The following is a 10,147-nucleotide window of genomic DNA, read 5'->3' as shown; positions in this document are numbered from 1 at the left end:
CCACGGGGTCACCTGTGGAAGATCCATGGCTTTACGGGCAGCCCAGAGCCAGAGCGGTGAGTCCCGAACAGCTAGAAAGGAAATCTTAAGCCACTTGCCATTTCCCAAAGGTAGCAAGGGTCCTGCAGAAACCCGACCATGACCACCCGCTGCTGGGGCTGTGACTTCTGTGCAGGGCTTTGCGAATTCAACATTCTTTCAGCGTCGGGTGTTTGGTGGAGTTTGTTGGGTTTTTTTTTTCCCAAATATATTTACATAATTAGTGTGAAAATAGGACATGGAAAAATACAGCCCTTTCTCCTAAAACGTGACATTGGTAGCTTGCCTTGCAACCAGTGGTGGGCAGGGTGCCACCACCCCGGCAGACATCTCCCCCGCCACAACGCTCAGCCATCAAGGTCAACCCCAATCCTTTGTTTTCCGTCCTTCCCAAAGGCGTTGTCAGCATTGGGTAAGGGCACAGCGGTGGGAGCGAAGCCTTGGCCTTCCCTCTCGCCGGTGGGCTCGTGCGCAGGGTTTGGCACCAGGATTTGGGGCCACCCGAGGTGGGCAGCCAGGTAGCCACGTCCCCCCAGCTGGTAGCACCCTGGCCCGTGGCAGCAAGGGGAGGTCAAGGCTGCCTTGCAAGCAGCCATGATTTCAAATAAGAGAGGTCTCGGTGCTAACACCTATGATTTATGTGCATTTTCAAAGCCCCAAGTGAACGTCTTTTTAGTCCTTAAAACGTCACTTTGAAGTATGTGCTGTTCGTTATCTCTCTTCTGTGGGGTAGGGAAGCTGACAGGTCTCGAATGAGATTTTAAATATCTTATTGCAGCACGTGCCGCAAAATCCTTTGTCACGTCTGACAGCGGAGCCATTCACACCAGACAGCCGTGCTTATTTGTTTATTTACGTGTGACGGGTCTCTTTGCCCATACACCCGCACCCCAAAAGCAGATTATAAAAACAACCCGGTAAAGGGTGGTGATTTTGGCAATGCTAGAAAGCAACGTGCAGAAGCGCTACTTGCAGAGCAAGCCAGGCTCGGCAGCCCTGGCCATCGTGCCGATGCCAGGGGCCAAGGGGTGGGAAGACGGATGCAAGGTGGATGTGGTGCCCATGACACCCTTCTGCCTCTCTGCAAGCCAAAAGCAGAGTAGAGTAGACGGGTAGATGGACAGCAGTGCTGCCCTGTGCCTCAGCGTTTCCCAAATACTGTATGTATAAATCACGTGCACGGTTTTGCTTCTGACTTGCTCCAAATACCCATGAGTATCCATGCCCCGAAGGACAGCCACATAAGGGGAGCAGCTGTCTTCTTGGGAGGGGATGAGAGGGGAGGTCAAGAAACTGTCTCCTGTGGCAAGGACAGCTTGCAGAAGGGAAACCGCACCAGAGGGAAAGTATTTCCTCCTACCCTGCGGGGATGTACTTCCATTTCCATCTCCCTCCAGGACACAGCAGCTCTGGTGCTTTCCATTGCCCTGATCCAGGCCATCGCAAGGTCAGGGAAATGGTGTCAGGTCATTTCAGAGAGATGCCACTAGCCAGTAATTATCACCTACTGGAAATGGCATTTCACTTTGAAGAGCGTATGGAGAGTATTAGGAAGGGAGCGCACGTGCACTGCCATAGCCATGCTACTTGAATCAGAAATATAAATATCGGCATTTTACAGGTGACTTTTGGTTTTATGCCGGTTCTCCACCTTCCCAGAAATGAAACTGTCAGGTCAAAGGTGAATGACAGCATGAGGGCTGAGTGGATAAACCAATTTTCTGCCATTTGCATGGATTGGTGGAGGTGTGGAGGGGAAGGTTTTTGAAGTATCAGGTACCTGGCTCCCAGGAGTTACCTTTAGGAAAGCCCTTGCCACTGCAATGCCTGGTGATGAGCATGGTCTAGAAGGCTGGAAACTCAACAGCCCTGTGCTTGAGGGAGGAAGGGAAGAGCAGATCGCTAAGTGTTTACTTACTCTTCCCTTACTCCCCCAGGACATGGTGACATTAAATGACATGGGGAAAAGGGACGAAGTGGAGGGAAGTGAGGAGCTGCAGAAGGTGGAGGAGCAGAAGGGTTTCTGAAATGTGTCAGGCAAAGGCAACTTGCCTGCGGCTCTGGTGTCTCTCCAAAACATTGAACCACTGTTCTCCTCTACAGCAGGTTAGAAATCTGACAAATCCAGCCCATGGAGTGGCCACCTTCAAGATTAGGTTTTTTTCTGTTTTGTTTTTTTTTTTTTTTCTTATGAAGAGCCCTCATTGGTCTGCTTTTGGTGAACTGCCAAGCAATTCGCATTAATTCGCCTGACCAGCTGTAAGAACTCGCTTGCCCTCCCGCGGCCCTCATTACGCACCCTTCCTGCCGATCTAAATACAGAAAGGTCAGGAGGGTGAGCTCCAGTAAATTATTAGAAATACACCCTTAATTGCTGTGCTGCGTCAGCGTGCATCTCTGTGCTGGCTCCACAGTTTGGTCCCCTAAGGAAAGACTGGTTCCCTTGCTCCAGAAGAGAAAAGGATCAAGAAATCCTAGGGGAAAAAAAAACAGGTGGTGGGGGGGCTGATCCCCTCATGGCCAACCCCTCATAGACCTTCTTTACACTATGGACCTTGAAAAAGAAAATATTTCTTACTGTTATCAGTACCGGCTCATCCGCAACATGCATTTCACGTGTCCAGAGCCTTGACTATCGCGCTTGCTCGTGAGAGGTGCTGCAACAGCTGCCCCTGCAAAAGCCTGGTCTACGCAGGGCTTCCAATGGTGCTGGCACCGGCACAGCTCTACACGTTTCACCAAGCCTGTAACAGCATTAAACGTCCTACTGCAGCAGAGCAGTGGTGTTTTTTTTCCAGGGATTCAAGCTGAGTGACTGTTGCCCAGCAGAACAGTTTTTAACTGCCGAGCATCTACAACGAGGTTCCTAAAAAGCGGAAAATTCCTGGCTGCTATGACATTTCCAAGCCACCCATCGGGTGCTGTATCCTCCCCCCTCACACAACCCCAACCACAGCATCCCCCGAGGCTGGAGTCCAGGAGCCGGCAGGCTGGTATCTTGCACATTGCTCCACACATGACTTCCCTGCTCCTGAGGATACTCTGCTTTCCAGCATGTCTAGACAGCGATTTGTGTTTTTCTTGTCTTTAATGAAAAATGTCTTTTCTGCTTTTGGTTGTTGTTTTTTTGTTTTTGTTTTTGTTTTTTAACCCATTGCCATGGTAAATGGAGTTGAGGAAAGAGAAAGAAAACTGTGAAGAATGATCCAAGCCAAGAAGACGTTGTGGAGGGAAGGTGAACTAGAAACGCACAGTTTCTCAATTAAGTTTTAAACTACCAAAAAATGTTAAAAATCTATATAGACCGATGATCCTGCTGCTCCCACAAATCCCGACATCCTCCTTTTCAAGTCAGTGGTTGAACATCCTATTGCTTTGGCAGCAAGAATTCAAGCACATAAATAGTGATGAAGACCTGGGCTGTGCAAAACCCACTTGCTAATTAGCAGCTTTCCCTGGTGGCTTTGCCTTCTCCAAAACGTGAAGTTAAGTTTAAAAAAAAATAATCATCAAACAACACCCAAATCTGTCCTCCTCCAAGTCCCTGCTTTTTAGGAATAAGAAGACCATGTACTAAATGTGAGGGAGAAGATACTCATGCCCTGTCTTTTCCCTGGTCCTGCAGGCAGGCAGTTTTGAAGCCTCCATTGCTCTTGACCAGCAGTGTCATGCCGCGTTGCTGGGTGCTGTGCAGCAACAGTGGAGCGGCTCCAGGCTCGATAGTGCTATGCATTTATTGAAGCGATGGCACATTACATTTATGAGCAGCGTGCTGAAATACGACGGAAATATTTGATGACTCAGCAAACTGAGGGTGACACAAGAGGCTGTGTAGATATTTTCATCCATCCTCCCTTCATTCTGACCCTCAAAGCCCAGCATGAAGCCTTCATCCTACTGCATGCAGATAAAAACACCACCAGCTGATTTTGAAAGAAGTTGATTTTCCTTCGAATTTTCCAAAGCGCAGGCTGTGTACACATTTAATATTCAGTGCCCTTTTGAAAACGGTATGACTCATCCCAAATGTAGACGCGGTGGTAGAGTTGTGAACTTTGTTTAGGGCCGGCCAGCTGAGGGTCAGCAAGCAGCTGGCCAGATGTGGCCAGAGATGAGGCTTAGCGAGCCCAGGCTGGATACAGGGATGGGAGACACTCAGAAGAGAGCACTGGGCAGCTTCTGCCCTTGCGTCTTTTTTGGCCATGGAGGTTGGTACACCACAGTTCCTGCCTTTTTCACCAGGAAGTATCTGCCAACACTCTTGCTTACGGACCTGTGTAGCCATGAGCAGAGCATGTGGCCAGGCAAGCCAAGTCAGGGGGTATATTATGACTTGGCTCATTAAGAGCTGAAAGGTGATTTTGCAAAGACCTGAATGGCATAAGGCACCGTGATCTCTTCAGGCAAACGAACAGGACTGTTTGTCAATTTGCGATCCTTTATGGTATCGAAAAGGCCCAGAGCTACAGACTGACCCCGATTTTCAGATGAATTGCTCCACTAGTAGGAAAGATATTCTCATAATAGTCCCAAATTAGTTGATTGCTTGAAGTGCCAGAATCCTTAATGCTCTGCTATTTTAAACATATGGAAATCGATTCAACACTTATCATCTATTTAGAGATGTAAATTTATTGAAAAAGATGCTACTTCTTCCTAAGCTTCAGGCAAGCTCTGATATTTAGCTTTCTGGGCACAAGCAGGTTTTTATGAGGACTTGTGATTTTAACTACAGTGATTTATTTTCCTTCTAAAGGCTGGGAGAAGCAGAGGAAAATTGACTGTACTGTCTACAGAGGGGAAAAAAAAAAAAAAGATACTGGTACAAGCACTGGTGTGAATTGACACAGATACAGCAGTATCTGGCACATCCTGCCCTGAGGGTCTTCTCCCAAGCACGGCCACTGGTCCAGACCTTGCCCTAACTTCTGTCGCAATTGCTCTGTCAGTAGGTCCACAGTGATGTTAGAAGCATCACTTATTTCTGTTACAGTCACTCACTTTTGGGGAAGAGTGATGAAAAACTGAGCGCAGGCAGTGACGGTGATGACATTGGTCAGGTCAACACCCCGCGGCAAAGGAAGCTCCCCCCCTTCCCAAGTGTAGCCTAAGCTCCTACAAAGCAAAAAGCATCGATCGTTCATCTGCAATTAGTTCTTCTCTGAAAGTCAGATGGGTTTCCCAGCTTCAGTCTGTTGGGCTAACCTTCCTGCGCGGGCAAGCCCTGTGTTGGTGTTGGGGGAATGAGGCTTCTATTAGGATTAGATGAGAAGAATCTGCAGCCTGGTCCTAGCTCTGCTACCGACAGACACCTTTTTGATTTGGCATAGTCACTTAGCTCCTTCCTTATAAGATGGAGATTTGTGTGCATTATATAGGAATGCTGTTCGTGCCTTAAAGCTTGTGAAAATATGAGTTTCTCCTGTGGAAAAAGATATTTAAAAAAAAAATAATACGGTTGTCTCAGCTATTTGATCATGTGTTATTATTCAGCATGATTCATATATTAATACCATACGGAGAATGTCTCCATAAAGCCTAATATTATGCTTCTGGGATTAAGCAATATTTCTTCATGTGTTTCTTATCCCAGCATTTTTGCAGAGAAGCTGGAATGGGGCCCGTTCACACAAGGTGCCTACATGTTAGTGGTTAGCTCAGGTCAGGAGAGCACTGCCAAAGCCAATGTCCCAATCATCCCCACTTACCCCACTGCGGTTTGCATCACGGAGAGGGCGCAGGAGGTGGATTCCTCTCAGATGAAAGGCGCACGGCGCGCACGTTGCAATCTCAGCACTCCTCTGCATTATGGACCCGCTCCCAGGCTGCACGACTCGCTAGTGTAGACACAGCTACAGTGTATTTACTGCACCTCAAAATCTCTTGACGGCATTTGGGAAGCGAGATGACTGGCTGGATTAACGAAACACTAAACCTGGTATCTTGACTGGCTAATGTTTAATCAAGGGTTTTATTTTCTTGTTTATACCAGTTTCTTTAGGATGCTGAGTCCAGCCTCAGTAGCGTGGAAGAAAAATCTGGCTCCGTTCCCGAGGTAAAGCACTTTAGTCTTTTGCATAAGCCTGAAAGAATTGATTTGGAGCGATACAGGGTTACCACAGAGCTGGTTTTTGGAAGGGCCCATTCACTTCTGGGTTCAGGTTCAATCAGTATATTTTCTCCTAGTGGGAACTGGCCATCTCTATTGTCTTAAGACCCACTAACTCCCCTTTGAAAAGAGGAGGGAACCAACCAGAGCCTGCTCCTGCCGAGTGGTCCACGTCTCTACCCTTCCCTTCCACCTTCACTCTCCACCACCATCCAGACCCAAGCAACCAGCTCTCTTCCCTAATTACGCAATGACTGCGTACCTAAACATACCTCTTACATCATGAAGGAGACGGTGACAACTACCAGCATCTCGCAGGGCATTCAAAGCCTCTCCCCCATGCCGGTGACCTCTCATGTTGGTTGTGCTGGGCTGCTACGGGACTATGGTGTGACCTGGCCGCTGGGACCCTTTGGCTGTCATCACTGGACTGACGTTCACCTTCTTGTCCCCTCCACCTCAGTTCCACCAATGGCCCTGCTGTCATCTCCTCAGTGCAAACCACTCCCAAAGCTTTCCCCCCATTCAGGTTCCCAATGCACATGGGGCACAGCGTGTGGCTCTGGCGTAATTGAAAATTTTGGTATGCGTACCATAGGCTTATGAAATTTTTGGCCACCTTTGTTACATGTGATGAGCGTTCAGGTCTCATATCACAGGCTCTGTGTTCCTCGCAGACGACCACAATCACAAGACTTCTTCGAAGCACTGGAGTAAAAGCCAGGCTGAAGTATTTGATCACTGTTTTCTTGAGCAGATGCTTGTTTATTTTTGTTAGTAATTATAATGTCTGGCAGAAGGAAAATGTTAAGGAGCTATGGAGGAAAAAGCCAACTCCCAAGTTACAAAGGGGTGACCACGGAATTTACAGGCTGGCTGGGGGTGCAAAGAAGGGGACAATTGTATCTTACTCGTAACATGCAGGGAACATTTTCCTTCGGACCAGGCCCTGTACAAGTGTGCCTCAAAGGTTTTCACACAGGGTCCTACAACAAAGCGAGTGGGTCTGGGAAGAAATGCAGGTCAAAGTTTTCATGCGAAACATTCAAAGCCTAAAAAAACCCTTTAGTGCATTTTTACTCTCTGCCTTTCAGAGACCCCCGTTTTTACAAAAGTTCGGGAGAATTAAAATCACTGGCAGATGTACCAGAACCTATGGATTCTGTGGGATATCAAGTCAAATTCATACGATTCCTTCCAAGATAGGCCATCAGTTATCTCATTTAGCTTGTCAGTGCCATGTTTAACACACGCGGTTCAACTAAATCCTAACAGCACATAGAAAAACCACCACGTCAGCCTCACTCCAGCCCCTGCTTCCACCAGCATCTGCCTCAAAATTCAGGGAGACGTGGTACCCCCACGTCACACCTCAAACCAGGACACCCCACTACGCACAAAAACTCACTGGCAGAGCTAATTGAAACTTAGCAGGGCCAAAACTCTTGCGCAAATCCCTTTAGCAAGATATTTTTAAGCCACTTTTTCTCAAAACTTGACTTCTCCCAGCTATGGGGCAACGGTAGCAATGCATTTTGTGATTTATTTACAACGATGCTGTGAGATCAAGTCAGGCCAGCTCAGGTCACGGCTTTTCCGAGGGAGCATCCTCCATGTACCTACCAGCTGGAGCTATTTCACCCTCTCGCATCTCACCCTTTTCTTTCTCTGTTGTCCAAAGGAATACGGTTCAGTCCCAATAAAGGCAAAACCAAGGAGGGAGGAAGACGGGTCCATTGACAAGGTCTTGGTCATTTACAATAAACTTAGAGGAAGGGTGAACACAGCTAATGCATTTGTAACATTTCAACGCCCACCCCCTTTCCGGTAAATTCCTGCAGGACTTTGATGGCAGAAAGCATACATGTGCTAGAAATCATGGGATTACAAAAGAAAGAAAGAAAGGAAGGGAGTGTAAGCAGTGGGAATAGGAAGAAATAGCTAAAGAGGTACCTTTCAATTTGCATACACACCCTTCTCACATAAATCGGAGGTAGTAATTGGCTAACAAGCTATTAGTTCGTTAATCAGCTTATCTTCTGAGAACAGGGTTTGGGTGTACTGATACACATAACAATCAACTACTTCAAGTTCCCACACCTGTCCCAAGGATTCCTCAACATCACAGCTTTTGTTTTTAAGACGAGCATCAGCAATGCTCTTTTTCCTTTGATACTACATGTATTTACGTGTGTATAAAAAAACCCCTGTAAATAATCAGGTAGATTCAAGATGTTGTCACTCATCGTCAGCAGCTGAACCCGGGACCCTCAGAGTTACCAGCAGAAGCCTTCATCCCATCAAGACGCCCATTGCTGTGTTTTCCATTGTTTTCCCATAGGATCCCTCTGACTCAGCGGCTAGCAGGAAACGCATGGCACGCAGAACAATGAAGCACGGGCAATTACTGAAAATAAGTGTTCTCCATTACAAGTAATTCCAGGCTACATTTCTCTTAGTTTCCAAATTAAAAAAAGAAGAAAAAAAGGGCGGGGGGGGGGGGGAGGGGGGCGCCAGACACATGCATGGATTGTTGAATTTAATTTTTTTAAATTCAAAGAAATGGACTTTGAAGGAGCGAAAAAGACTATAAAGCTTTGCACAGCGACCTGTTTCTATACAGAGCTATAAACAGGCCTGTAGCTAGTCTATAATAAAGCAAACAGCGCAAATCAATTTAGGCAGAGATTCTTCAAAACAGATGGCCTACCCACAGCTACGTGCTGAGCTATTCCAAGCGGTGCTGAAGAAAACAAATTTTTTCCGATCAGTCTGCCTTCTCACCAAAACCGGTTCAGCCAAGGCTCGTGACAGGAGGGGGACGCTTTGGAGGAACGAGAGAGGTCTGTGTGACTTTCATCAAGGGGAACCGGGACACCTTTTGTCCGGAGGTGACGGTGTGACTCAAGCCGAGGTGCTGGCAGGGCTGGTCAGCCCTCGGGGGGTGGAACAAGGGTAAAAGTTTTTCTGCAGAGGACAGAAATTTGAAGCACCAGCTTGGGCATTGCTGCAATCATATTTCAAGGTGTCCCAAGACAGACAAGCAGGTGACTGAATCCGTCAATTTTGGAACAAAACCTTATTATTTAAGAAGTATTAGCAACTATAGTTGAAATACGACAATCTAATTGTATCAGTTTAAATCATTATTGGCTATTACTCCTACAGCAAGTCTAATTACGGGAAAAGTCATTTGCCGCTGAAGTTTTAAGCAAAGTCAAACCTCTGGAATGGATGAAGTCACTGAACAGAAGAAACCATCAAGAAAGCAAAGCTGTCTTGAACCTCTATCCTTGCGCCTTAACCAGCAGGTGGCTTCCCCCATCGATGCAAGGAAATATTTACTTAATTTCAGTTCATTCCAATAATTGCATTCCACATGCACTGTTAATTCACATTTCAACTAATTGGCAAATAAAAGATGTTCCTACTTCATGTGAAAAAAGTAGCGTAAAGTGGTAAGATCTGCCAGTGCTAAAATCCTGCAGGATTAGAACCTACCAGGAATAAATCACGGATACTTTGTTTCATTGCCAGGTTTAATCAAAACATATTTTAGCCGACTTATTTCTCCAGCATGGTAAAGATCTTGCCAACTAATTCTAAATAACTGCTTTTCTGCAAGTAATTTGAATTACAATTTCCATCTGAATAAAACTCACCCCAAATCATGAATAAATGAACAACCATCTAATAGAAACATATAGACAACTTTTACTATTTCTTAATATATGAAAAATAAAATTTTAAGAGCCCCAATCAAAACGTGAGGCTGGCAATGGCTTTAAAACACACTCAAGTGAATTTAGAAAAAGGAAAAAAAGCATCAGCCACACTTTTTGATGAGTTGCCTACTGAAGTCTCCACACGGTTCACCTTCACGAAACACGTGCCACGTACCTGTGAGAGCTGTGGGAAAGGTGGAGATCCCAGAGAGCTTCTCTGGCAGGAGACGCTGGGAGCTGCTCGGGGCACAGTGGCAGGGAGGGGACGGGCTGG

The sequence above is a fragment of the Rissa tridactyla genome, chromosome 2, assembly GCF_028500815.1.
Source record: "Rissa tridactyla isolate bRisTri1 chromosome 2, bRisTri1.patW.cur.20221130, whole genome shotgun sequence".
Classification (NCBI taxonomy): Eukaryota; Metazoa; Chordata; class Aves; order Charadriiformes; family Laridae; genus Rissa; species Rissa tridactyla.
Note: the sequence above shows the minus strand (reverse complement) of the source record.